This window comes from Sus scrofa, chromosome 4, assembly GCF_054392235.1.
Source record: "Sus scrofa isolate SSC_HxYL_T2T_F1_AM1 chromosome 4, Sscrofa_HxYL_maternal_Yorkshire_Landrace_v2.0, whole genome shotgun sequence".
In the NCBI taxonomy this organism is placed as follows: Eukaryota; Metazoa; Chordata; class Mammalia; order Artiodactyla; family Suidae; genus Sus; species Sus scrofa.
Genome location: NC_139386.1, coordinates 86,913,351 through 86,939,162, shown reverse-complemented (window position 1 = coordinate 86,939,162; position 25,812 = coordinate 86,913,351). Strand labels below are relative to the sequence as shown.

The 25,812-nt window shown below is 40.9% G+C and overlaps 1 long non-coding RNA gene across 2 annotated transcripts in view; it reads left to right on the top strand.

Moving 5' to 3' along the window:
* The first annotated feature begins 236 nt into the window (after positions 1-236).
* LOC106510109 (uncharacterized) overlaps positions 237-25,812 on the top strand; it is a 120,018-nt gene continuing 94,442 nt past the window's right edge. The window contains exons 1-5 of one of the 2 annotated variants that reach the window (XR_002343359.2): positions 237-381; positions 10,462-10,596; positions 19,650-19,748; positions 22,976-23,211; positions 23,686-23,744. This is a non-coding gene — a long non-coding RNA (uncharacterized LOC106510109). Of the gene's footprint in view, positions 382-10,461; positions 10,597-19,649; positions 19,764-22,975; positions 23,212-23,685; positions 23,745-25,812 lie in introns of both variants that reach the window. The other variant, XR_014843114.1, reaches the window with a different exon arrangement.

Sequence of the window (25,812 nt, the reverse complement as noted above, 5' to 3'; positions counted from 1 at the left end):
TGGCATCACTTTCTAAATTAAGCGATGACATTTGGACTCTTTCCCAAATATTCAGATTTCCTCTGAAATCTGAGATTGCTTTTTTTTTTTGCAGGGAGGTCCCTGAGGTTCCCCAGCACAGGCTCTGTCTAGAATTGGCTGTGTCAAGTGTTTTCCATATGTAAAGCTGGATCAACATTTGCCAACTTGAGGCTCCTCTGGGACAGCTCTGAGGTGCTGCAGGGCCTCAGAGCCAAGTTAGGGCGTGGTCAGGGCCTGGGGCCAGTCCCACCATGGGCACTGTTAGATGCCCTTTTCCAGGGCATGTCTGGGCTGGATGTGCCCTGAGTAGCATCTGAACTGCAAGTGCAAGTTCCAGGTCTGCTAGTTAAACCACTTCAGGCAAGTCACTTAGCTTTTTTGTTTCTCATTTTCTACATCTGAAATGTGGGAATGCTGATATCTGCCTTGTAGGTTTGTTTTGAGGCTCAAATGATATAATTTATTTGAAGATACTTGGAAAATGAGGAAGCACAGTAGAAGTGCCAAGCACTTCAGGCTAAAATTGACATCCTGGGCTGCTTAAAGGAAAGAAGTAGGGCTGGAAATGTCACCAAAAGGGCAACAGTGACGAATGGAGGGGTGTGGGAAGCAGACAGGCAGTACCGGATGCTGGCTGAGAACTTGGACCTGGGCTTGAATCCTGGTGCTGTTGTATTTGCATATAACATGGGCAAGTTATTTAACCTCTCCTCGTCTGCTTCCTCAATTATAAAATGGGAATTATAAAATATTTCCCACTTGGGTTATTGTGAGGATGAAACAAAAAGTGCATGTGTTGTGCTTGCTGCCTTGCAAGTCCTTAGTGATGGTTAGCAACATGTAAATAGGCCTGGCAGCTCTATCAGCTTTGTGCTGTGGGGTGACTACATGTTTGTGAGGCTTGGATTCTTTTTTCCCCAAGATCTTTCCCAAGTTCTTTATGCCCTAAATGGTGGAGGTAGAATGGGGAAAACACAGAAACTGTGACAATTTCCTAATTTGTCATCATGTGGGTGTTATGCAGAGATCTCATGGGTATTAGCCCTTTCAGAAGGGAGTTTGGTCACATTGATTGAATGTCTTGTGAGGTCATATAAGAACATTGCTATTCATTCATTCATTCAACAAGCTTTTACTGAGCACTTACTATGTATAGGATGATGAGCTGAGCTAGGGCGATAAGGATGCAGTAGTGAGTAGGTAAAATACAATTCCTGCCCTAAAGTAGCATATGCTCTAGTGGGAAAGGCCAAAAAAAAAAAAAAATCACATATTTTGTATTTAGTCCATAGTGACAAGTGCTAGCAGGAAGAATAGGGAAAGGGTACAGTCATGTCTCTGAGAGGACTTAGGGTGGGGACAGTAGCCCTTCTCTTCAGCTTTGAACCCAGGGAGGCAGACTGCTGGGCATAGCTCAGAAGACTTGGCCCCTGACTGCCCTCTGTGGCTGTGTTTCCTCATCCAAGGAATTGTTTAGAGAAGTGAAATGAGAATGACCACATATCCACTCTGTCTCTAAGCGGAGACAGTGATGTTGCTCTTATGATCTTCAGGCTACCTAGGACAATGAAGGTGACAATCTCCTCCTGCCTATATGCCTGTCCTGGCCCATCACCCCATGTGTGTGTGTTTGTGTGTGTCTGTGTGTGAGCTTGGGGATGGGGCCTGTGGTGGGGTACAGAGGTAGATGGTTAAGGACACATAAGGTCTGGCTCAGAACCTTTGAAACACTGGGCCTCATTTGGCAGGACTTTCTGTGACTCGGGTATATTATCTTCACAGCTCACAGTTTCATGGGACATTTGTGCAGATGAAATTGATCAGCAGCAGGAGGAAAATAGCTGTTGCCTAGGCAACCAGCTGATGACTCATCCTGGCACTGAAGCAGCAAAAGCCCTTGAGACTGCAGTAATTTTCCAGATGCTTAACCTGCCCTCCTCTTTTTCACTCTCTTTCTTTGTTTTCCACTCACCACCCATTTCTTTCTCTGAACCCATCTCCCAAAACTTGACACTGCACTCAGCAGACTCTCTGCGGGGTCTATCTGGGTCCTGAACTCTCAGGAGAAGTTACGCAGACTCCACACCACCAGTAGTGTGTAGATGGCTTAATATGCTGGTGCCTCTTGTCTCTAGCAACCAGGAAATGACCAGGTGCAAGACTCTCATGCCACAGAGCCCCCAAGATGTGGCTTGCTGCTATTGATCAGATAAGCCTCAAGGGAATCTAGCACTTTTTCTTCCAGTCTAAGCTAACCTGAGCTTATCCGTTTATCTCAGAGATCTGCAATATGTCCCTTTGAGGAGGTGCAGCTATATCTTGGGCCTCCAAAGCAAAATTGGGAAAAGGATGCTTCAAGGTGACAAAGCTCACCTTTGGCAGATCCTCTCTCTGCCAGATTTTCCTATGTGTAGCACCTATGTTGCTGCTGATTCTGACTTAAAACATTTTCTATGGTGGATACAAGTTGGTGCCTCAATTCTGTATCCAATCCCCATCTATACAAAAGCACTCCATTTACACACACAGACACACACACACACACACACACACACACGAACACCCCATCTTGAGCAGTGGTAGCAGCCGATGAGGAAGCAACAGCAAGCCCTCAGCAATGAAGGTTGTTCTACTCACTTTTGTTTATTGGATGTATGTCAAGCATCTACTATGCAGAACATGGTAGTGCACAGTGGGATTGGGGTATCCACATTCTTTCAAAATAGCTTACTGTCAGCAGGGAATATAGTCAAACAGCATTTGCTTGGAGTCTACCCTCTGGATCCCTTTACTACCCAGTGCCTTTTACATGAATTCACTTGGCTCAGGTCTATGAGATGTTTCTCACTGGTGATCCCTCTGTTCTACTACACTGTCACTCCACCTTGCAGGTGACCAGCCTGCAAAACCACCAAGGGCTCAGACAGATGCTCATTCCCTTTGTCCTGTTTTTAAGAAATCGCTCCTCTGGTCTCAGGCACAAGCTGGGCCCATCTCTCTTGGGCATACTGCACAGCATGTCCTCCCAGCTCTCAGAACACTTAAATGCAGAGAAATAGGAGCTTTCTGAGATGGAAGAGACCTGAGAAAGTACACACTCAAACCACCTCCCTAGGTGAAGACATTGATTCTATAGCATCCCTGATGGCAGTCTTCTCACTGGGCTTGGATACGTAAAGGTAGGAGCTGATTTTATCTCAAAGCAGGCCATCTCATAGTTGAACAGACAGTGTTATTCATTTATTCATTTAGTGACCAATTTATTTAATACAGATGAATTGAATGCCAATGATATGTTAGACATTGGCGATGCAATGATGAGCAAAGCAAATAGTCCTGCCAACGTGGGGTTTATACTCTATAGGGGAGGCAGAATCAGTGATACCATCAAACGGCCCTATGATTACCATCAGGGAAGAGAGCTATGAGGCCATAACATAGGAGACTTTGGGTCAGCACAGGTGGGAGGCAGGGCCAGGAAAGTCCAGGAATGGTGTCTTTGGGAAAGTGATGCAGGGGTCAGAGTCAAGTTAGTTGGGTGTGAAATGGTGATGGGAAGGAAGAGCATTTGCAACAGTGGGAATAGCCTGCATAAAAAGCACCTTGAGGCGAGAGGGGCCAGCATAGGCTTGAGAAAGAGGAAGGAGGCCAGTGTGTGCTGAGAATTCAGTGAAGGAAAGTGGGAACAACAGCAGATGGAGCATGGCTTCCAGGACATAGTGGAGGTGCTAGTTGACTTTCAGTGCAGCCCAGGTGAGAAGCAATGGTGGTTTTTTTTCCCCATCCCACCTTTTCCCCTTCCTCAGCATCTTCTCCTTCCTGTCATTTCTCTTTCTTTCCCCCTCCACCTCCCATTATCTAATTTTGTCTTCCTCAGAAACTCCATCTGCTGAGGAGCAAAAATTTCAGTTTCAAATCTTAGTGTGAAATAAAAATATAAGTAGTCCTTTTTGAGTAAACACACTTAGCTACCCTTACCTGCAACTCTTCAAGATGGCTTCTAAGAGTATTGGGTTGGGTTTTGGCTTACTTGGTACTTGTAGCAGTGTGACAAAAGGGACCTTGGAACCCTAGTAACCTGGACTATCTTCTGAATCTTTTGGCTTCTGTAGCCATGTCCTTTGTCTTCCTGGCCACTGTTTGCTCTGCTGATGTTGGTGGCTGCAGTCTGCTGCTTGAGCACCTTGTAGGTGGGCCATTCCCTGATTCTCTCTCCCTCTCTCAGAGTGATCGGAGCCTAGCAATTGTCTCCTGGATAGTTCAGTCTCACTCATCTCTTGTGTTTGTTTCTTTCCTTCAAATGGCCTTTGCAAGGGGAAGCTTCTCTATACTGTGGGGAACCTGTGGTCTGGGCCGCTAGTCTTGATTCTGGACTAAGCAAAAAAAGAGGTTAAATGAATTCAGAAAGTCTTCCCTTGCATGGCTGCTGGCTTGCAGAAAAGCCTCATTTTGAAAGTCAAAATCTGGATACTAACTCTTTTCTTCCCTTGGCATTCTTCCTTTACAGTCCTAATCTTTCCCTAGCAGATAGATGTTACGGCCATCTAAGGAGAAGATTTTTTTTGGGGGAAGGCAAAAGATAAAAGTGTGTGGGTGTGTGCATATATTTCAAAATAGGATTTCTGTTACTACACTATTTTAAGGATTTTGGGTTCTTTTTCCTAAGATCATTAAGAAATCACTGAACCATTTTTAGCAAGGAAGTGATAGGTTCAGATTTGCATTTATATAAAGATCCTTGTGGCTGCTGTAAAGAACGGATTGGAAGGGTAAGGTACATGCAGGCAGATCAGCCAGTGTTTTGGCTGGTAGCAAAGGAGATAAGTAGAGGCAAACTTGAGAGATGTTTAGGAGATTGGGAGAGAGCAAGTGAGGATTAATCGGATGTGGGGTTGAGGAAACGTAGACATGTATATAGAACCTAAATTTCTGCTTTAGATGACTGGAGAGATTTGGGGACCATTTAAGGGAAAGGGGAATAAAATAGTAGATTTAGAAAGTCAGGAGAATAATAATAAGTCCAGTAGGGCATTTGGAGAAATGCAAATAGAAGTGACCTGTAAGTGAATATTTGAGTCTGAAGCTCAGACTCTGCCTAGAGCAGATACATTTGTAGGTGGGATCCAAAGAGTTGAGGTCGTTTCCGCTGATGACCTCTATTTTCTTTGTCATAAAAGAGACAAGGTCCTCTTGAAAGTGGATATGGGTATTGGTTGGGTAGGGAATTGTTAGGGGTGATTAAGGAGGTGTTGCTGAGGAAATAAGAGACAGACTGGAGCAAACTGGGCGAGCAATAGGATTTTGCTGTGTCATTTCTAGCCTTAACTTTATGTACCATTTTTTCCTCTGGTCCTTTCCCTCTCTGACTCCTCCATCCACAAGCATCTGGGATATACTGGTTTTCTTCTTGGTTAGCAGTTTCCATTTCACCATGCCTATCCTCACTCCATTCTGCCCCATCCCTGAAAAAAAAAATTACTGTCCAGAATGTGAGAAAATGACCCACGCCAGTGAGTTAACAAATCAATGGATCACTCCTTAGAGACAAGCCATTTGTTATTTAAATAGAACTTTAAAAACAAACAAACAAAAAACCCGTTTCCATCTATTTTCTGTAGCGTATTGAAGATTTCCCCTTTAATTCCCCTTTTCCTTCTCTCCAAACTAGGCATGCTAAGATTTCCTGAGTTGCCCTTCTGCTAAGAGATTAAGGCACTCAGAAGGGAGAAGGAGATTGTGAGCATGGCAAGGCCTCAGGGATCTAAGAAATCTAGCTAAGACCATTACAAGCTTTGCTAGAATTAGAGAGAGGAATTAATTGTATGAAAAGAATAAATATTTGAAAAGCACAATAATTTCAAAGCATCTAAAGCAATTACTTTGTTTTGGTCTGGGAGGAAAACATTAAAGTGAAAAACTGCAGATTAAAAAATGAAAATAGCTAATGCTAATAACAGCAATCTTTATAATAACACTGAAAACAGTATGTGTGGGTATGTACCCTCCATAACTGTTATATCTTTGTGTACTTTTTTCAAGTTCATTGAGGATATATCACCGCATTCCTTGGAATATAGCAGGATGCTGTTAGCCGGAATATAGTTTTTCTTCCTAGAATTATGATTCAAGTTCGAAGTGGAGTACAAAGGACATTAAGCTCATATATTCTAAGTTCAGACGACTATGGTCAGTTACTGAGGCCAGTCAGAGAAACAATTTCATTGCAAGCACATATAGAAGAGGTGTGAGGAGAGAGGACGAGGCTACCTTTAGAGGAGTGTGGTGTTCATGATAAGAAACAAGTACTTTCCCTCCTCTTCCCCTTCCCCCATGGAGAGATGTTATCTCTCTTCTCCAAATTGTGGGAGGATATTCCAAGGGAACTACCTATAACACTGAGGAAGGCCAAGTCAAGTCCTTTTTAATGCAAGTTTCAAAGCCATTGGGCTGTTGGATTTCTGGTAGATATTGGAGTATAGAGAAAGTGTCAGAAAGAAATACTGGAGAGAGTGTGTGTGAGAGAGAGAGAGAGAGAGAGAGAGAGGCAGAGACAGAAAGAGAGAGACAGAGATGGGGAGGGGGGTGGGTGGAGGGAGGGAGAGAGAGGAGAGTATAAATGGTAAACTACAGTATCCTTCAGAATAGGGATAGTGTGCTAGAACAGAGATGTGATAAGAATACTATTGTTAGAATTAGATTTGGCTGCAGGTGACAGAAAGCTTAAAGTAATATTATAACAGGTTAAATGTTTATTTCTTTCTCTCTTATAAAACCCATACATCAAGGCAACATAAAGGACTTCCAGTTCTGGTAATAATAGACTAAGCAATATGGACCAGCTACCACTACTAAAGGCAACTAAAAAAGCTGGGGAAAAACCTCTTCTTAAAAATCATATAAGAGCTAACAAGATAGTAAACCAGGCTTTGATCCTGAATGAGGAACACCAGGCCACTTTTGCCCTGGGGATACTTTTTAGCTCCAAGGAGAGCAGAGGGACTGAGTTGTACTTTTGGTGGCTTCTAAAAGCGAGTGAAAAAGAGCAAATCTGTGTACACTGGTGGACTACCCCTGGTTTATGCTGGTGTCCCCCAAATTCTACACCTTAGGAATAGAAATAAACCAGAAGTTTATTTCCTGGCAAAAAAATAATGCAGTCTTTTAGGTCCTAGAATTCCAAAAGACTTCAGCCTAGATTGGAATGGTCTTCTAATGTCTCTGGTGATAGGCAGAAGCAAACAAAAATGCTGTAAGAAGATAACACCATGTTAGTTCTCTTTGTAAATAATACTTTTCAAATAAAATTTCTAGTGTACAAGTACAGATAATGTAGCACACAAATAATCAGAACCAAGAATAAAAAAGAAGACATCACTACAGATCCTACAGATAAAATATAGTAAGAGAGTATTATGAATAACAATAAAATACAATAAGAGTGTATTATGGGTAACAATGAAAATGAATTTTATTTATTTATTTTATTTTTTCCCACTGTACAACAAGGGGATCAAGTTATCCTTACATGTATATATTTTTTCCCCCACTCTTTGTTCTGTTGCAATATGAGTATCTAGACATAGTTCTCAATGATACTCAGTAGGATCTCCTTGTAAATCTATTCTAAGTTGTATCTGATAACCCCAAGCTCCTGATCCCTCCCACTCCCTCCCTCTCCCATCTGGCAGCCACAAGTCTATTCTCCATGTCCATGATTTTCTTTTCTGTGGAGATGTTCATTTGTGCTGGATATTAGATTCCAGTTATAAGTGATATCATATGGTATTTGTCTTTGTCTTTCTGGCTCATTTCACTCAGTATGAGATTCTCTAGTTCCAGCCATGTTGCTGCAAATGGCATTATGTCATTCTTTTTTATGGCTGAGTAGTATTCCATTGTGTATATATACACCACATCTTCCTAAACCAACCATCTGTCGATGGACATTTGGGTTGTTTCCATGTCCTGGCTATTGTGAATAGTGCTGCAATGAACATGTGGGTGCATGTGTCTCTTTTAAGTAGAGTTTTGTCCGGATAGATGCCCAAGAGTGGGATTGTGGGGTCATATGGAAGTTCTATGTATAGATTTCTAAGGTATCTCCAAACTGTTCTCCATAGTGGCTGTACCAGTTTACATTCCCACCAACAGTGCAGGAGGGTTCCCTGAAAATGAATTTTAAAAATTAGATGAAATAGGTAAATTTCTAGAGAAATATATAAGTTTTCAGTACAGGTGGCCCACAATAATCAAGGACTTAGGCTCCTTATGTCATACTGCTTTAACTATTTGGCATGGGGTTGTACCTCATAGCCTAACATTACCAGTAAACCTCTAGCCACACATTCATAATCTTGCCATCAAACAGGAGTAATAAATAAAGAACAGTGTACTCTAAGAACACTTACTGAAAAAAATTTTTTTTTGTCTTTTTGCCATTTCTTGTGCCGCTCCGGCGGCATATGGAGGTTCCCAGGCTAGGGGTCTTATTGGAGCTGTAGCTGCCAGCCTACGCCAGAGCCACAGCAACGCAGGATCCGGGCCGCGTCTGCAACCTACACCACAGCACATGGCAACGCCGGATCGTTACCCCACTGAGCAAGGGCAGGGACCGAACCCGCAACCTCATGGTTCCTAGTCGGATTTGTTAACCACTGCGCCATGACGGGAACCCCTTACTGAAATTTTTTACATGACACTTCTGCTTACATCCCATTGACCAGTACTTAGTTATATGTCCTTTCTTTGCTGGAAAGGAGGTTAATAAATATAATCTTCCTCTCTGTTGGCCATATAAAACTTGAAAGTTCTATTTTTAAGAAAGCAAATGCAGGAGTTCCTGTCGTGGTTCAGTGGTTAACAAATCTGACTAGGAACCATGAGTTTGCAGGTTCGATCCCTGGTGTTGCTCAGTTGGTTAAGGATCTGGTGTTGCCATGAGCTGTGGTGTAGGTCGCAGACGCGGCTCGGATCCTGTGTTGCTGTGGCTGTGGCATAGGCCAGCGTCTAGAGCTCCGATTAGATCCCTAGCCTGGGAACTTCCATATGTCGTGGGTGCAGCCCTAGAAAAGACAAAAAGACAAAAAAAAAAAAAAAAAAAAGAAAGAAAGCAAATGCATCTCTGCTACTGATGCATACATTTCCTGTAGATCCAAAGGCTATCGTGAAAACTGGCTGGCTTTGAGATAGATTGCCAATATTTTACCAAAGAAGAGTCCCTTACTAAGTCCCAGTAGCAAGTCGTTATAAGGTGGTCCATGTATAGTGAGGTCTAAGGTATTAAAAAGTGGCAATTAGCTCTAATAGATTTTCCATACCAGAAAGTTATTTCTTCATTTATTCATTCATTCAACAAATAATTATTGCATCTAAGAATGTTCCAAGAACTGTTCTAGGAATTGGGGAAAGTACAGTAGATAAAATAGAAAAATCTTGGTTCTCAATAAATTTAGAGTGAAGAAAAACAAAGCAGAAAGTTCGATATAGAGTGCTGGGGTTGGGAAATTATTTGCAATTTTAAGGGGGTGGCCAAGGAAGACCTTACTGAGTGAAGGTGTTGGGACAAGGGTATTTCAAGGAGCGTGAATAGCAAGGATATGCCTTATAACTTTGCTCTCTTCAGTCCCTCAGAGATGCCCTCAAATACAAAAAGACGAGAGAATTAGGAGGGAAAGGGAATGGCAAAGTGGAGGGAACTGGACCTTAACGAAGAAATCTAGGGGCAGAAATAAGATTTTTGACTTTGTTCTACAAAAATTCTAGACCAGTCTTGGCTCAGGGAAAGAATCAAGTCATTAGTGGTGACTTTTTCTTTTACACTTGTTTATCCATTTTTAAAATTTTATTGTTATTTATAAAGACATTTTCAAAACCACATATACATCTTTAATCTCATCAGAGAATTATTTTCATTAAATCTTTTTTCTAATATTTATTTATATGCACACCTCTTTTTTTCAATTCATAAAAGCCTTTATTGACCCAGATATGAAGGAAACATCTCATTAAATCCCTCCGAGACTGAATCTGAAGGCAACAGGAGGATGATTTCCACAGAAGAACTGTGGATGAGTGATTCTGGGAGCCTTCTCCTGTGTGAGGTTGTTGGTAACTCATGAGGGTATGATGGGAAGTAGAAGATTCAGAGCAGTTTAGTCAGAAGTTGGGGTTCTCAAAACAAGAGATATTGGGATAAAAGCAACACGAATGAACCTAGTTTTTGCCCTGCTCACACTGTTTGATAGCTATTGAGAACCCTTGTAGAAAGGCATAAACAGTAACCTAAAAGGGAAAGAAATCCAAAAGAAATCTTTACCGATAAGAACTCAATTTTTATCTAATTGCTCTGAGAGAATCCTTAGCAAAATTAGAACACTTTATTGGAAACAGATTCTAAAAGACTAACCAAAATTTCAAACAAATTTATGCTCTTCCCTGCAGCTTAGGTTATCAAATTCAGAGTTGTTTTGGAAGGTGATGAAGTCCAAAGGCAGGAGTCTTGGATGGATGAGAATTCCCTTCTCAGAGATGTGCTTTGCTGCTTCCCCTAGAAATCACCGAGTCCTTGGAAATCAGGTAGTTGAGTATCCTCTGGTTCTTCAAAGGATGTAGTATTGCTTTAACCACTGCTTCTCCACTGCCAGTTTTTACCCAGGCTCCTATGGCCCTGGTGTGTTTTTCTATTGTAAAGCTTTCTGCTGGAATGGTGTTGAATTTCTTCCTTAACTTTCTTGTAGACTTCTCAATGACAGGAGCAGTGGACAATGTGTTGCTCATTTTCTTATTCATAATATGTGTCAGGTCAGGGTCCTTTGATAGGAAATTTTATTATTGGGTTGCTGGATATATTGTCTGTGTCTTTTACATATAGGAGATTGAAAGGGCCCCCCAGTTAGATAGGTGAGGGGTCCCCACATGGGACTGACCCGCAGAAACAGTAAGGCTGCCTTAAAGAGAATAAGGCCACCTCCCAACTCAGGCCACAAAATGACATGGGGCTGTAATTGTTTGCTAGGGCGTACATAACAAAGGACCACAGACTGGGTGACTTACAACAGAAATTTTTTGCCCAGATCTGTAAGCTAAATATCTGAGATCAAGGTTTCAACAGGGTTGGCTTCTTCTGAGGTCTCTCTCCTTGGCTTGCAGATGACACCTTCTCCTTGTGTCCTCACATGATTGTGCCTATGTACATATCTGTGTCTTACTCCCCTCTTCTCACAGGTTGAGGGCCCATTCTAATGATCTCATTTGAACTTTAATGACTCTATCTCTGAACACAGTCACATTATGGTACTTTGGGGTTAGAACTTCAACATAGAAATCTGGGGGGGAGAAATAACTTAGTCCATACAGGGACCAAGGTTTAAGGTGCTATACTGGTGGATTGGATGGTGGCCTGGTGCTGTCCTGATTTGTCTAGTATACTTCCCTGGTTAACTTGTGTTAGTCTGGGTACCTCCAAGAAGCAGATGCCAAGGTGGGATTAAATGTGCCAGAATTTTATTAGAGGAAATGCCTGTGAGAAAAAATGAGGAAGAAGCCAGAAAGCCTAGGAGAATTGTCAGATCAAAATGCAAGGAGAGAGGGAGGGAAAGTTGGATGGAAAGGTCTCAGACTGCATAAGCCTAAGGAATATTCAGGAAGGACTTTGAGGGTCATTGAGCCAAAGTCAGCCTTCAGAAGATGATTCACCTCCCAGGACTGGGTCCAGCTTAACATCCTTGCTGTTCTCAGTCAGGGCTGGGGGCAGCCGGTGGAAAGTGTGACCTCTGTTTGCAAGTGCTGGGGCTGTTGCCATTTTTGCTCCCTGTAGTTGGAGCTTTTCAAGGCTCATGCTCACCTGCATGTAAGTAAGACTGTCTTACAGAGAGGTGTGAATTTACCCAGTACGTGCTAACTGTGAGTTTAACAAAAACCACTTAAATTCATGTGGGGATAAAAAATTTATATATCTAGAGCAACCTCAAAGGAAGGAGGCAAAAGCAGTTAAAAGGTAAAAGTGTTCCAGGCAATGGAGATTTTATTTTTGCTGTGAACATGCCATCATGTTCCATATTCTCCATCCTTCACTCACCCACCTCCTTTCCTAAGATACTACTAGCAATTCCAAAACATTCTATCTTCATTCATAGCTTATTGTAATTCTTTATACTGCTCCCAAAGGCCTGCTTATTTATTTTCCCTTGGGGAGAAAGGGTGGCATAGAGAAAGAGCAGACCAAAGAGATAGGCTGCCACCAGACTTTTCCAGATTTCTTGAGTCAGTGATGATCAGGTGTACTGGAGGGACCACTGAACTCTGAGTCAAGAAACCTGAGTCTTGGTCATTGTTTTGACCCTTAGTTGCTGCATATATTAGCCAGTTTGCTTTCTTCTCCTGGCTTAATTTCCTCAGCTGCAGAATGAGAGCCTGAATTCTGCAGAATTGAATCTGAGCTTCAGTTACAACCTATGCCACAGCTGTGGCAATGTTGGGTCCTTTAACCCTCTGTGTCCCAGCAGGAACTCCAGAATAATGTTCTGTATGTTAATGGCAGGTGTGTATGGGAGAAACAGTGAAAAAGCAAACATCTTTGAGTTTTGCTAAGAGCTTTTTTCTCTATTTGTTTTTCTACTTCAAATTGCATTTAAAAGATCTTGAATTGTAATTGTTTATTTACATGTCTTCCTTTAGCACTGAACTGAATTTTGAGGTCAGGGTTTATCTCTTTCTCATCTACATCCCCCAGCACCTTACACATACCCAACACATGGCTAGTGTGCAGCCAATGTTGATTGAATTGGCTAAAGATGGACTTAGTGGCAAGATGTGGATGGCCCAGGGGGAGGCAATGAGATGGAGTGAAGAAAGTATGGGCTTGACCTGCCTGGGTTTGAATCCTACATGTGCCACTTGCTGGCTATGGGGCCTCAGACAACTTAATTTATTTCTTAAGCCTCCATTTCCTAATATTAAAATGTGTATAGTAATTCCTACCTGGCCAGGCTATTGTGACAATTGAGTGATTTGTGTTGTGTGTCTCTCAGAACACCTGGTGCATGGTGAATGCCCCTTTCAAGGCTGTGCCCCAGGGCCACCACGCTATAGGCTAGAGGAAGTGAAGGCTGGGGAGATTAGCAATTCAATTGTTAATCCACAACACAATATTTTAGGATATTTTGGTTTGCATTTTGTAGAAAATAGCTTAATTTTCAACTCCATTTTACCATTGACATCAAATCTAAGCAGTCTTTTAAGTGGCAAGCAGTGTCACCTATATCCTGCTGTGACAAATGGGCAATTTTCTAAAGAGCTTTCAGTATTGGTGAAAAGGTGCATTGCAGAGTTCTGCTGCAGTGTTTCTGCAGATTTGCTGAGGAAGCCTCTCGGACACCCTGGAGCTGGCTTTATGAGGTTGCTGTTTAGCATATTAATATGCTTGGCAGAGAAACAGCATCAGGGACATCCTTCTCTTTTTCACTTTGAACCATATTCTGTTGCTAAATTCCTGAAAAAGACATGAAGCAGTTTTTCCTCCTTGAGCGTCTTGGGTATCATTTAGGAAATAACCAAGTCAGGGAAGTCATGGTACATACCCCTCTCCGTGGTCTGCCTGGACTGGGTGACCGGAGGTAAGGAATGGGCTGACTACAGGCCACAGTCACTGTAACCCGTTTGCTTTTGTCTGCAGAAGAAAAGAAACAGGCAACTCTGAAGGAAAATGCACTTAGATTTACTAGCCTGGGACTTTCTGATTCAAAACTGATAACTTTTCATGGTAGGGTTCAAATGAGCCAACGACACCACCAAACATCTCTCTCTAATCTTCAGGAATGTCATTCTGGTTGAATTTGTTTTTATTTATTTATTTTTTTGTAACTAAAAGTTTCCTCTGGAAAGAATAAAATTTTATTATAGAAATGAAAATTATTACCAGTTTTCTTACTCTCTTAGTGCCATCATTAAATATTGCCCTTAATAATTATAACAGTATTTATTCTTTATTGAATACTTACTGTATCTTAAATACCATGTCGAGTGCTTAACATATATAATCTTTTTTAAAAAATTTTAAAACAATCCTGTAGGGAAAGAATTACTTAACCTTATTTTTCTGCTGAGGAAACTGAGGCTCAACTAGGAAATGGCATGCCTTCAATTTCACTCTCATATCTTTCCTGTAATACTCTGTCTACCTTACATTGACAGCTGCTTTCTGAACCATTGTGTCTATATTTTTAGGCTTTTCAGTCACTTCCCTCATGGTTGTGTCAAATGAAATTTGGGCTGTGAGCTTAGTGTGTGAGCCTTGATGTATGGGCTATAATCCGTCAGTATGGGGGTGTTCAGGGAATTTTTTTGGCTTATACTCTAGGTTGATGAGAATGTCAGGGCTCTGGCTCTCAGAGAGGAGCTATGGTTCCCCTGTTATTTTGTACAACTGGTGGTAAATATTTGTGGCTTGATCATTCACAAGTGATACAGGCTTAACGTATACCTTTTTTAAAAAAAATTATTTTTATTTTTATTTTTTATTTAGGGCTGCAGGTGCAGCAGTTGGAAGTTCCCAGGCTAGGGGACGAATTGGAGGTGCAGCTGCCAGCCTATGCCACAGCCACAGCAACACCAGATCCAAGCTGTATCTGCGATCTACACCACAGCTCCTGACAATGCCAGATCCTTAACCCACTGAATGAGGCCAGGGATCGAACACGCCCCCTCATGGATACTAGTCAGGTTCTTAACCCGCTGAGCCACAATGGGAACTCCATCGAGTTACACGTTTTTTAAAGAAAGTATTTAGATGAATTTATCCAAGAGGTTTTACTATAAACGTCAGACCTAAGTTTCTCATGGCTAGTACTTCTTTTGTCCGTAGGTCCTGCTTCTCCTGGGTACGTTTTCTTCAGTCCCTGTAGATAACTTCCCTGATTCCACTGGGTAATGTGTGGTGCTGTACATTCTGCCATTCTGGCACCTTTTTCTCCCAGGTGTGGAGGAGGTGGGTGAGGGAGAGAGAGGAGGCAGCCTGGTGTCCATGGGCCTGGTTTCTCTCCTTGACTCTGTCACCAGCCAACTGCGAGACTCTGGGGAAGTCAATTAATATCTCATTTCCTTACTTGCAATGTGATGGCTTTGGACCCCCAGATCTCCTGGGAGGCCATTTTAACAGAAAATTGGGATGTTTAGAGTGGAGAAAACCATCAAGTGCTATCAGGAAATATCCTACTGGTGCCAGTGACAGACTGTTGGATTAATTGTGCGTAGCTGTGAAGCCCTGCAGTAATTTCTATGTTAAATCAGCTGACTACTGCTGCCTTCCCCTCAGATGTTGAAAGTTTATCTTCATTTTTTAGATGAGAGAGTGGAGGCAGAGCTGACCGTGAGCTGGCTCTGGACTATTACTTATTGCTGAGTGCTTGATTTGCTGGGCAGATACATTGCCCCTGAGTGACAGCTGATGTCTTGGTGCCCTTGAATTGTCACCAGCAAATTGGAGAGGGCTACCCTACTTCACTTTATTGACAAAGGTAGTCAGCCCCTGCAGAGGCTCCTAATGATTTTTGTTGAGTTGGTAGAGACGTTTGACTGCGGATTAATTTTAGTATGTTTTCTTCCCCCTGACATTTCTCATTTAAGAGGTGCTAAAACTCAAAAATGAGCAAAAAATGAATATGCTCACTTTACTAGAGGGGAAAACTGCCTCTTTCCAAAAACGATTTCTGAGGAATATTGACTTATTGATTTGATTGAGACATTTGTCTGGCATGACTTCCCTCATTGACCCTACTTTCCTTTTTCCTCCAAGTAGTTCTGCTCCATCCCTCCCTTGTCCTCTCTTTCCCGCCTTCTGTCTGTCTTCCCTTTCCCTTTCCCCCTTCCTTCCTTCCTTCTTTCCTTCCCTTATTTTTTTTTATTTTTTTATTTTTACGGCTGCAACTGTGGCATGTAGAAGTTCCTGGGCCAGGGATTGAATCCAAGCTGCAGCTACACTTGATACTTAACCCAATGGGGATCAAACCCATGCCCCTGCAGTAATCCTAGCTGCTGCAGTTGGATTCTTAACCCACTGTACCACAGTGGGCAGTCCTGCTTTTAACTTTTTGAGGTCTTTCTTTGTGATTTTTCTTTTATGGATATTGAAAAAAAACACAACACAGTTGAGATTCTACTGTATATTAGTTTGAATACCACTTTTTAAAAGATTAGTATTTTATCAAGAGCATTTTACATGCCATTCAGTATTTTTGAGAACCTCATTTTAATGACTGTATTACGTTTTATTATGTGATTGTGCTGTACCATATGGTCATTCTGCTGTCATCTGACACTTAGGTTTGTCACCTCTACTCTTGACCTTACCTTTTCTTAGCTTCCCTGAAAGTTTACTGCTTACTCATGCCTCCTCTCTTCCAAGCTTATTGCTTCTTTGTCCCTTGGTGCCTTTCCCCATGCCTTTGTGCATATGAAGGTATGCAGGCACATCTTTTCTCTTGTCTCTAATGGACTGTGTCTAATGCCCTTTCTGAACTTTTGTATTTTCATGTTTTGGGGGTTTCTCCATTTCAGTATCTTTCCCTTTTAAATATCACAGATAATCTAAAGCCAAGCTCTGAGCATGTCATTTCCCCTGATGCTCAGGCCCCAGACTCATTTGCCCTCCTCATGTGCCATGATCTTCTCTAACTGTATTGTACTTGTACACCCAGTTGTTCTGTTCACAAGCTCCCTCCCGGCTTGCCATCATTGGCAAGCATGATGATCATTCATCTAGCCACTGATGAGAATGTAAAACTTCAGCCCTGTGACCCAACACTGGAGACTTACTCAGAGATGACACCAACCATTCATCCATGTCCTTTATTTTTGTTTGTTTATTTATTTGTTTATGTTTTTGCTTTTTAGGGCTGCACCTGCAGCATATGGAAGTTCCCAGGCTAGGGGTCAAATCGGAGCTGTAGCTGCCGGCCCACACCACAGCAACAGCAACGCCAGATCTGAGCTGCATCTGTGACCTACACCGCAGCTCACAGCAATGCTGGTTCCTTTAACCCTCTGAGCAAGGTCAGGGATCAAACCCGCACCCTCATGGATACTAGGTGGATTCATTTCTGCTGCACCACAGTGGGAACTCCCCTTCCACATCCTTAAACAAAGATTATCTTGCCAGTTGTTTAAGTAGAAAATTGTATTACCTCATAGGCCATATTTCTCTATTCTGCCTCCTGGGATAAAGTTGATGGTTTGGAGTAGATCAGACGTGCTGTAACTGCACCTTTACCTCATCCAGCTGTCCTCTCAGGGGAGAAAAAGAAGAGGTCAAATTATCAGATCCTGATCTTTGTGAGCTGATGCTGGTTCTTGGGGATCCCTGCGGCCTTTTCCAATAGCTCTTAAGGCTTATTCAAGAGCCACTCCAAACCTGTGGATTTTTCCTCCTCTTTTTTTGAAAATTAAAACTACCTGTATTGATCTTTTGCTGATAGAGACAAGAGGAAGGAGCAGGCCATGTGCCTGGGGTGGACTTGAACTGGAGAGATGGTCTTCCTAGGCATTTGCTCTGTGGAGGACGTAGTTCCACTGCTTTCTCTCTCTTCCGTGGCCCACTGCCCCTCAAAGGCTGTTGTCACTCATTGACACAGTAGGTGTAATGGGGGAATAACGGCCCCCTAAAGATGGGCATGTTCTGTCCCTAGAACTTTTGAATATGTTACTTTACAAGATAAAAGAACTTTAAATATCTGATTATGTTAATATTCGATATGGGAAAATTATACCAAGATGGGAATAATGGAATTACATTGGTCTTTAATAGAGTCAGGGAAAGATATGAAGGTACTCTACTGATGGCTTTGAAGACAGAAAGGAATCATGAGTCAAGGATGCAGGTAGCATCTGGAAACTGGAAAAAATAGGGTACAGATTTTCTCCTAGAATGTCTAGAAGGAACGCAACCCTGACAATACCTTGATTTTATACCACGGAAATCGTTTTCAGACTTATGATATTCAAAACTGTAAGATAATAAATTTGTCCTCAGCCACCAAATTTGTGATAATTTGTAACAACAGCAACAGAAAACTAATACATTAGATGATCCACATATATTTTATTTTTTAAATTAAAAAACTATTGAAGTATAGTTGATTTACAATACTGTGAATAGGTATTTTAAATTCTTGAGGTTTACAAAAGGCCTTAATGACTGTCTGATTTAGATCTCTAATCTTGAATCCCTTTTTTGTCACTTCTATGAAAGGGGAAGCCTGGGGTGTGTAGGGTGTATGTTTTGGGTTTGAGGAAACGTGCACAGCCAGAAGAAAATTTGAATGAGAAACCAATGTTTATTTAAAGTAGCTTTTTGAAGATGTACACTTGCCCATTTAAAGAGTACAATTCAGTGGTTTTGAGTTTATTCACAGAATATGAGAAAGCAACATTAATAGAAATTCTTGCTGATCTCTGAAAGTATAAAGAACAAAATGTGGGTAAGAAAGAGTGGCCTGGATATTTCCAGAAGTAAAACAGTATCTGAAGACACTTGGGTGCCCAGAAAGTTTGCTTGGGAACTCTGGAGTGTCTTCTGGATTTTTTTTTTTTTTTTTTTCTGAGAAGCAGTTCATATTGGCCAAGTTCCATTGGCAACTTCCTGCAATAAATTGTCTTGATGGTTTTAGCCTTTTTGGTTTTCATAAATTCCATTTGATTAACTTCTGAGAAATTCTGATGAGTGATGACACAAAAGAACTTCTTGGACCACAATACAATGGGGGCAGCACTATGTGCCCTGTATAAATAGACTGAGGGCATTCTACTTAGTTAAAAATAATATTAATTCAAGGTGACAAGCATTTTGAAATTTACTTTAGTTTGCTAGGATTGCCATAAAAAAGTACCACAGACTGGGTGGCTTAAAAAACAGAATTTAATTTTCCCAAAGTTCTGGTGGATAGAAGTATGAGACCAAGGTGTTGGCAGGGTTGGTTTGTTCTGAGGTCTCTCTCCTTGCCTTGCAAACATTTGTCTTCTCCTTGAGTCTTCAAACAGGGTTCCCTCTGTGTGTGTGTGTGTCCTTATCGCTTCTTCTTCTTCTTTTTTTTTTTTTTTTTTTTTTTTCTTTTAGGGCCACCGATGTGGCATATGGAAGTTCCCAGGCTAGGGGGCGAATCAGAGCTGCAGCTATCGGCCTACACCACAGCCACAGCAATGTGGGATCCAAGCCTTGTCTGTGACCTACACCACAGCTCATGGCAATACTGGATCCTTAGTTCTGGTGGATAGAAGTATGAGACCAAGGTGTTGGCAGGGATCGAACCTGGCATCCTTATGTATACTAGTCAGGTTTGTTACTGCTGAGTTGCAGTGGGAACTCCCGTTATCTCTTCTTTTTATAAGGGCATTAGCCATTAGAACTCACCAGAATGATCTCATTTAACATTAATTACTTCTTCAAAGACCCTGTCTCCAAATAGAGGAACATTCTGAGTTAACAGGGGTTAGGACTTCGACATATGAACTGGGGGAGGGGGAGCTGCAATTCAGCCCATAACAAAGTTCCATATCGTAAAATCATACTCACTGCATGAAAGGGGTCTGGGCTAGGGGAGGAAAAAATATTTTTAAAGTGTGTGTTATTCTCATTGCAGGCCTTTGGGTGGAAGTACCAGCTTAAGACCCTTGTCTTATGGAAATGAGCTGTTTATTCTTGGTGGAAGATGTCCTTGAAGAGTACTATGAGACCTGGAGTAAGATCTTGTTAAGTGGATACATTCTTAGTTGTCCTTCCTACTTTCCCTCTATTTTTCTATCTATCACAGTCAAGCATCAGTATCATTATCTTTTATCTTCATTAAGAGATCTGGAACATATTTTTAATTTTGTTACATAATTGTTCCTCTTTCTGAGGTGGAGAGAATGGGATTGCAAAATGTTCTAAGCCAGATTTACAGATATTTCCTCCCCAAATATCATGGGAAATACATGCATACACATACACTCATATGAGTGTCTTATGGCTGTTTATCCTTCTATCAAAACCTGTTCTCAGTGCATCTGAAAACTTATTCACTGAGAACTATGCTGTAAATATCAAAAGTTTTTCTCTGGTTTATATTGCATTTTGCCAGAGACCAAAGCTTTAAGCCAAAGGAATCATACTTTAAAGGAATTTCAGGGATCAGTCAGAGGATGAAAATAGTATTTTCCAAAGACCTACTGCAAATATCACCCTACTCAGACAATCTCTTACTCACTCTTTCATAGTGTCAGCCCTGATAAGACCTCTAGGTGAAAGATATGTCTAATTAAAAATAAAATCCACCTCCAGAGACAGATATCATGCAAAAAATTCTCTAGCCCTATATCTTCTTACCAGTGTTACTAAAAATGGTGATATCCTTGTTATGAGCCATCATGGGCTGGTTCCAGTTTTCAGTTTTCCTAGATTTTTATCTGCCTTCCATATTTTTGCAAGAACTAACATCTCATGAGTATTAATACTATTGGGACCAAATAATGATTGAGTTAGCTGGTGAGTGGGGTGAAGCTGGGAAGCTGGATTTCATGTTGGTTTCCTGCCTGCAGAACTGTTGTTATTGATCATGTAGTCTGCAAATTGCAATTTGAAAGATGCTTACAAGGTCATTCACTTGTCTGAAGAGCAACGTATGCTGTGTATTAATACAGGGGATGATTGCAGAGGTTGGAACACAATATATTTGATCCTCATGATTTCAACGTCTGGAGTGATGACTGGATTTCTGTGTGACTCTCTCTTTCTAGCTGCTGAAAACATGTTTGATTTAATGAGAAGATCCTTCAAAATCCACATAAATGAATTTGTTAGGGCTTCTTAATTGTATATGAAAGTATTTGTCATTACTCTAATGAGAAAACAACTAGAATCTTCCTATCATATTCTGGGAATATCAGAAGCATAACAATTGAGGGGAAAATGAAAAAAAAAAATACCTTTGGAACCTTCTCATCTGGCTAAAACTAAATCTAACTCCAGAAGGTAGAGTCTGGCAAAGGGCAGGTTTTGTGCAGAAATTTCTTCTCTAGCTCTGGAGATGACTTTAATAGTCAAAGGTTGAGATTAGTATATTTAAAGGCTAAACATCCCTATCTTTAATTTTAATAAAGAAGCAGATCAAAATTATTATTATTATTATTTATGATTGCCCCCATGGCATATATAAGTTCCCCTGCCAAAGACTGAATCTAAGCTGCAGCTGCAACCTACACTGTAGCTACAACAATGTGAGGATCATTTAATGCACTATGTGGGGCTAAGGATTGAACCTGCACCTCCATAGTGACCAGAGCTGCTGCAGTCGGATTCTTAACACACTGCACCACAGTGGGAACTCCAGATTGATATTATCGAATGAACTAGAGAAGGTGACAGTCACATGGTCCTTTAGGAGGACCTTTTGATAAGACATTCTTGGGGATCCCATTTAGTTAGCGAAGATAAAAAAAATGTAGCTTATGAAATGACAACTGGGAGTTTGCAGTTTAAAGTAGATTAGTGTTTCTCAATGGGAGCCTGTTTTATACCCCAGGAAACACTTGGTAATGTCTGAAGCATTTCTGCATTTCACAACAGGGAGGTTGTCCCTGGCATCTAGTAGTAGTGGCTAGGGATGTTGCTAAACACCCTACAATACCCAGGTCAGCCTTCCACCATACCCAGCCCCAAATGTCAATAGTGCTAAGGTTGAGAAACATTGATTTACATGCACCATGGCTCAGGCTCCACTCTGTCACTCGGTGGGTAGGATGGACAGTTATTTAGCCTCTATGTTATTTCAGCTGAAAAGAATGGTCATTTCTTCCTTTGTACCCTATTGGGTCCTTCATAGATGTGTGTCATAGAGTGTACAGTGTACAGAGTACACTGTTTGTACTCTGTATGACTTGGATAGTGTACATTACCTCTCTGTGCCTCAGTTTTGTCTATGAAATGGGAATGTTAATACTATTAACCTCAGACCATTGTTGTGAAGGTTAAGTGAGCTAAGACATATGACAAGCTTGTCATTGTGTTTGTCATACTAGGTGGCTTAATAAATGGTAATAATGATAGTTTTTGTTATTTATAACTCATTTAGCTGTTTGCCCATGCTAAGTGATAAATAAGTCTCTTTAGAGCAGGAATTGTGTTTGACGTATCATAGATGTTTAATGTTTGTTTGATGGATGACTAAATGAATCCCTTTAAATCTCATAATCTTCATCTGTGAAATGGGGTCATATTTCACTTGTTATTGTTACATTTAATAAGATAAGACAAAGGGTTAATAAAGAAACTAATGCATACATATTATGTAACCTTTTTTGCCTTGGTATCATAAAAAAATCTTTATGATGAAAAAAATTTGCATCTACAGAAAAGAAGAAAGAGAATAGTAAAATATACACCCATATAGCTATCATCTTGATTTAACAACTGTTAACATTTAGTCATATTTACTTAATCTCTTTTCAGGTTTGGGGTTTTTTTGGCTGAAGAAGCTTGAAGTAAATAATAGACACAATTTTATTTCATCCCTAAATATTTAGTATGTAACTTAAAGAATACAGTCTCCTATAACTACGATGCTATTTTAATCTAATAAAATGAATAATTATTTCCCAATGTCAGCAAATACTTAGTCTGTATTCCTATTTCCCAGTGGTTTCCAAATGTATTTCACAGCTGATTTATTCAAACAAGATCCAAATAGGAGCTTCTCACTAGGGAACCCAATTTTTTTCATTATTGCACACTTCAGGCGCCAGCCTGGTTCTGCTGTTCAAGTCAGCAGGTTAGAAATTATTTCAGTAATTCAAGATAGGAATATCTTTTAAGCTAACTCAGTATGCAAACTTGAATCAATAAATTATTCACAACAGTTAATGACTCACTTTTTTTCTGGGATTGGCTGAAGACCATTCAGTTATAGTTTTCCTCTTTGTGCATTCACAGATGGTAAGATGATTAGTGATAATGGGTCTTGGGTGATGCAAAGAAGATGGAAACTAGAGTATCCGAAGATCTGCCAAGTGAACTGTACATAAGAGGAAAAAATAGCTCTGGGAAACACAGTGTAAATCAATGAGAAAACTGGATTCAAGGCACAAAGTGCAGTTTGTACATAACCTCTCCAGGATGTTGCAGTCATTCCAACAATATTCACATTAGCCCGAACATCTATTGCAAAGGTAAGCAAGCATCCTGCACTGAGCCATGCAGTAACACCACAGCAATAGCAATGTTGCTGGACAGTCTCCTGCTTTCTGCTTTTCACAGTGCTGAATCACCAGGTCTCACTCCTAGACCAGTGAGTGAAGCAAGTCAGTTAGGGATGGCCTGGAGTAAAGTGGATTTGATCCAGAAACCACAGTGATCTATCAGAGGTTCTTGAACAGAGGGATGAAGTGATGGTGAGGAAGTATTTGGGAAAGATGAATTTTGCAAGGGTAAGCAAGATGGGCTGAGATAGAATCAGATTTGCAAGGACAACTAAGATGAAATGCCAGCTAAGATGTTACTGATTGACTCAGGATGAGGAATATTTCGGGGAAATAACGCTATAGGGAAACTAAAGGAAATATTAATTCTATACTTCACAATTCTTTTTACTTTCCATTTAATTTGTGCTATTTGTCTTACTGTCTTACTGATATCCCCATTAGGCTGTACACTGAGGACAGAGCCCATGTCTTCGACATTTTAGTATAGTGCTTTGCACATGGTAAGTACCTAATACATAAAATGTTTACTTTTATTTGACACATCCAGTGCTTGTTAAAAAAGTGCATGCTTATACATATAAATCTTGTACAAAGATTAATGTTCCCTTTGTGGTATGATCTGAGAGAAAACTATATGTAGTGTGAAAAGATTCAGATGCTTGCAAGGATAAAATAAAATAAACCAGGTACATGAAGGGAAGATTAGAAATAGGGAACTAGAGAAATAATTTGAAAGGTCCGTGAGTCCTCATTATCTAGAGACTAGAATGGTGGTTGCCAGGGGCTGAGGGGTGAGGAAATGGCGAGACATTGGTCAAAGGGTACAAACTTCCAGTTATAAGGTGAGTAAGTTGCAGGAAGACATCCATACAGCAGGATGATTATAGTTAATGATATTGTGCTTGAAAGTTGCCAGGAGAGTAGACCTTAAATGTTCTCATCAAACGTGCAAAAAGGGTATTACGTGAGGGGACAGAGATGTTAACTATCCCTATTGTGGTAATCATTTCACCACACATATCTGTATTAGCTCATCACACATACACCTTCAACTCACACAATGTTATATGTCATTTATATCTCAATAAGCCTAGAAAAAGGAAAATAAATAGGATATGGCTTGATCTGGGCATAGCATAAAATCAGAGAGAGATCTAAAGTAGGAGTACCCATCGTGGCTCAGTGGTTAACAAATCTGACCAGGAACCATGAGGTTGCAGGTTTGATCCCTGGCCTCACTCAGTGGGTTAAGGATCCAGTGATGCCATGAGCTGTGGTGTAGGTTGCAGACGTGGCTTGGATCTAGTGTTGCTGTGGCTGTGGTGTAGGCCGGTGGCTACATCTCCAATTAGACCCCTAGCCTGGAAACATCCATATGCTGTGGGTTTGGCCCTAGAAAAGACAAAAACAGAGAAAAAAAAAGTAGTAGGAGGATAGCAAGTCAGAATTGAGAGAGCCCATCCAAAGAGACTTTGGATGAGGGTAGAATGGAATTAGTAATTAACTTACATACATTTGATTTATTACCAGTCATGGCTCAGTGAAAGGGCACAGATCTGGGTTCAGACCTAGACCCACTTCTCTAGCTCCATGACCTTGAGCAGACTACTAAACTTTTCAGTCTTCTTTTCTCTATGGTACTAATAATTCTATTTGTTTTTCTACATGGTCATGGGTTGTAGTCTGTGATAAAGAGTACCTATTATTTTTATAACAGCCCACTATCTATGGTGAACAAGGCTCACACCTCTATTGATAAGTGCATCACAGAGACAGTTGTTCTCAGGTATTTTATTACCTAAAGTGAAATAAATGTAGGAGACAGCAAATTGGTTTTCTGTGTTGTTTCAAACAAAGCCCTTCTCCCCTGACTTCTGTCGATCGCCTAACCTCTTGGTCTGTGTAGAAGACTTATGCTGCTCAGGTCATGAGGCCATCCACGACTGAAGCCTCTCTCTAACTCCTAGTTGTCAAAAACTTGAAAGGCTCTGTTTCCAGCAGGCCCTGCCTTCCAAGGTCAGTTCTGGATCTATACCACTGGCAGTAAGCTTTTACAAGGAAAAGCCCTCTCCACTTGGCTCCTAAGCAAAAATGACTTCTCCTAACCTTCTTGGTGCCCAAGTTATCTTTATGAAAGCAAATTGTAAAAATGGCCATAATACCCAAAGTAATCTACAGATTCAATGCAATCCCTATCAAATGACCCATGACATTTTCCACAAAACTAGAACAAACAATCCAAAAATTTATATGGAACCACAAAAGACCCAGAATTGCCAAAACAATCCTGAGGAACAAAAACCAAGCAGGAGGCATAATTTTCCCAGACTTCAGGCAATATTACAAAGCCACAGTAAACAAGATATTGTGGTACTGGTACAAAAACAGACATACCAACTGGTGGAACAGAATAGAGAACCCAGGAATAAACCCAGATATCTATGGTCAATTAATCTTTGACAAAGGAGGCAAGAATATAAAATGGGAAAGAGAGAGCCTTTTCAGCAAGTGGTGGTGGGAAAACTGGACAGCTGCATGCAAATCAATGAAACTAGAACACACCCTCAC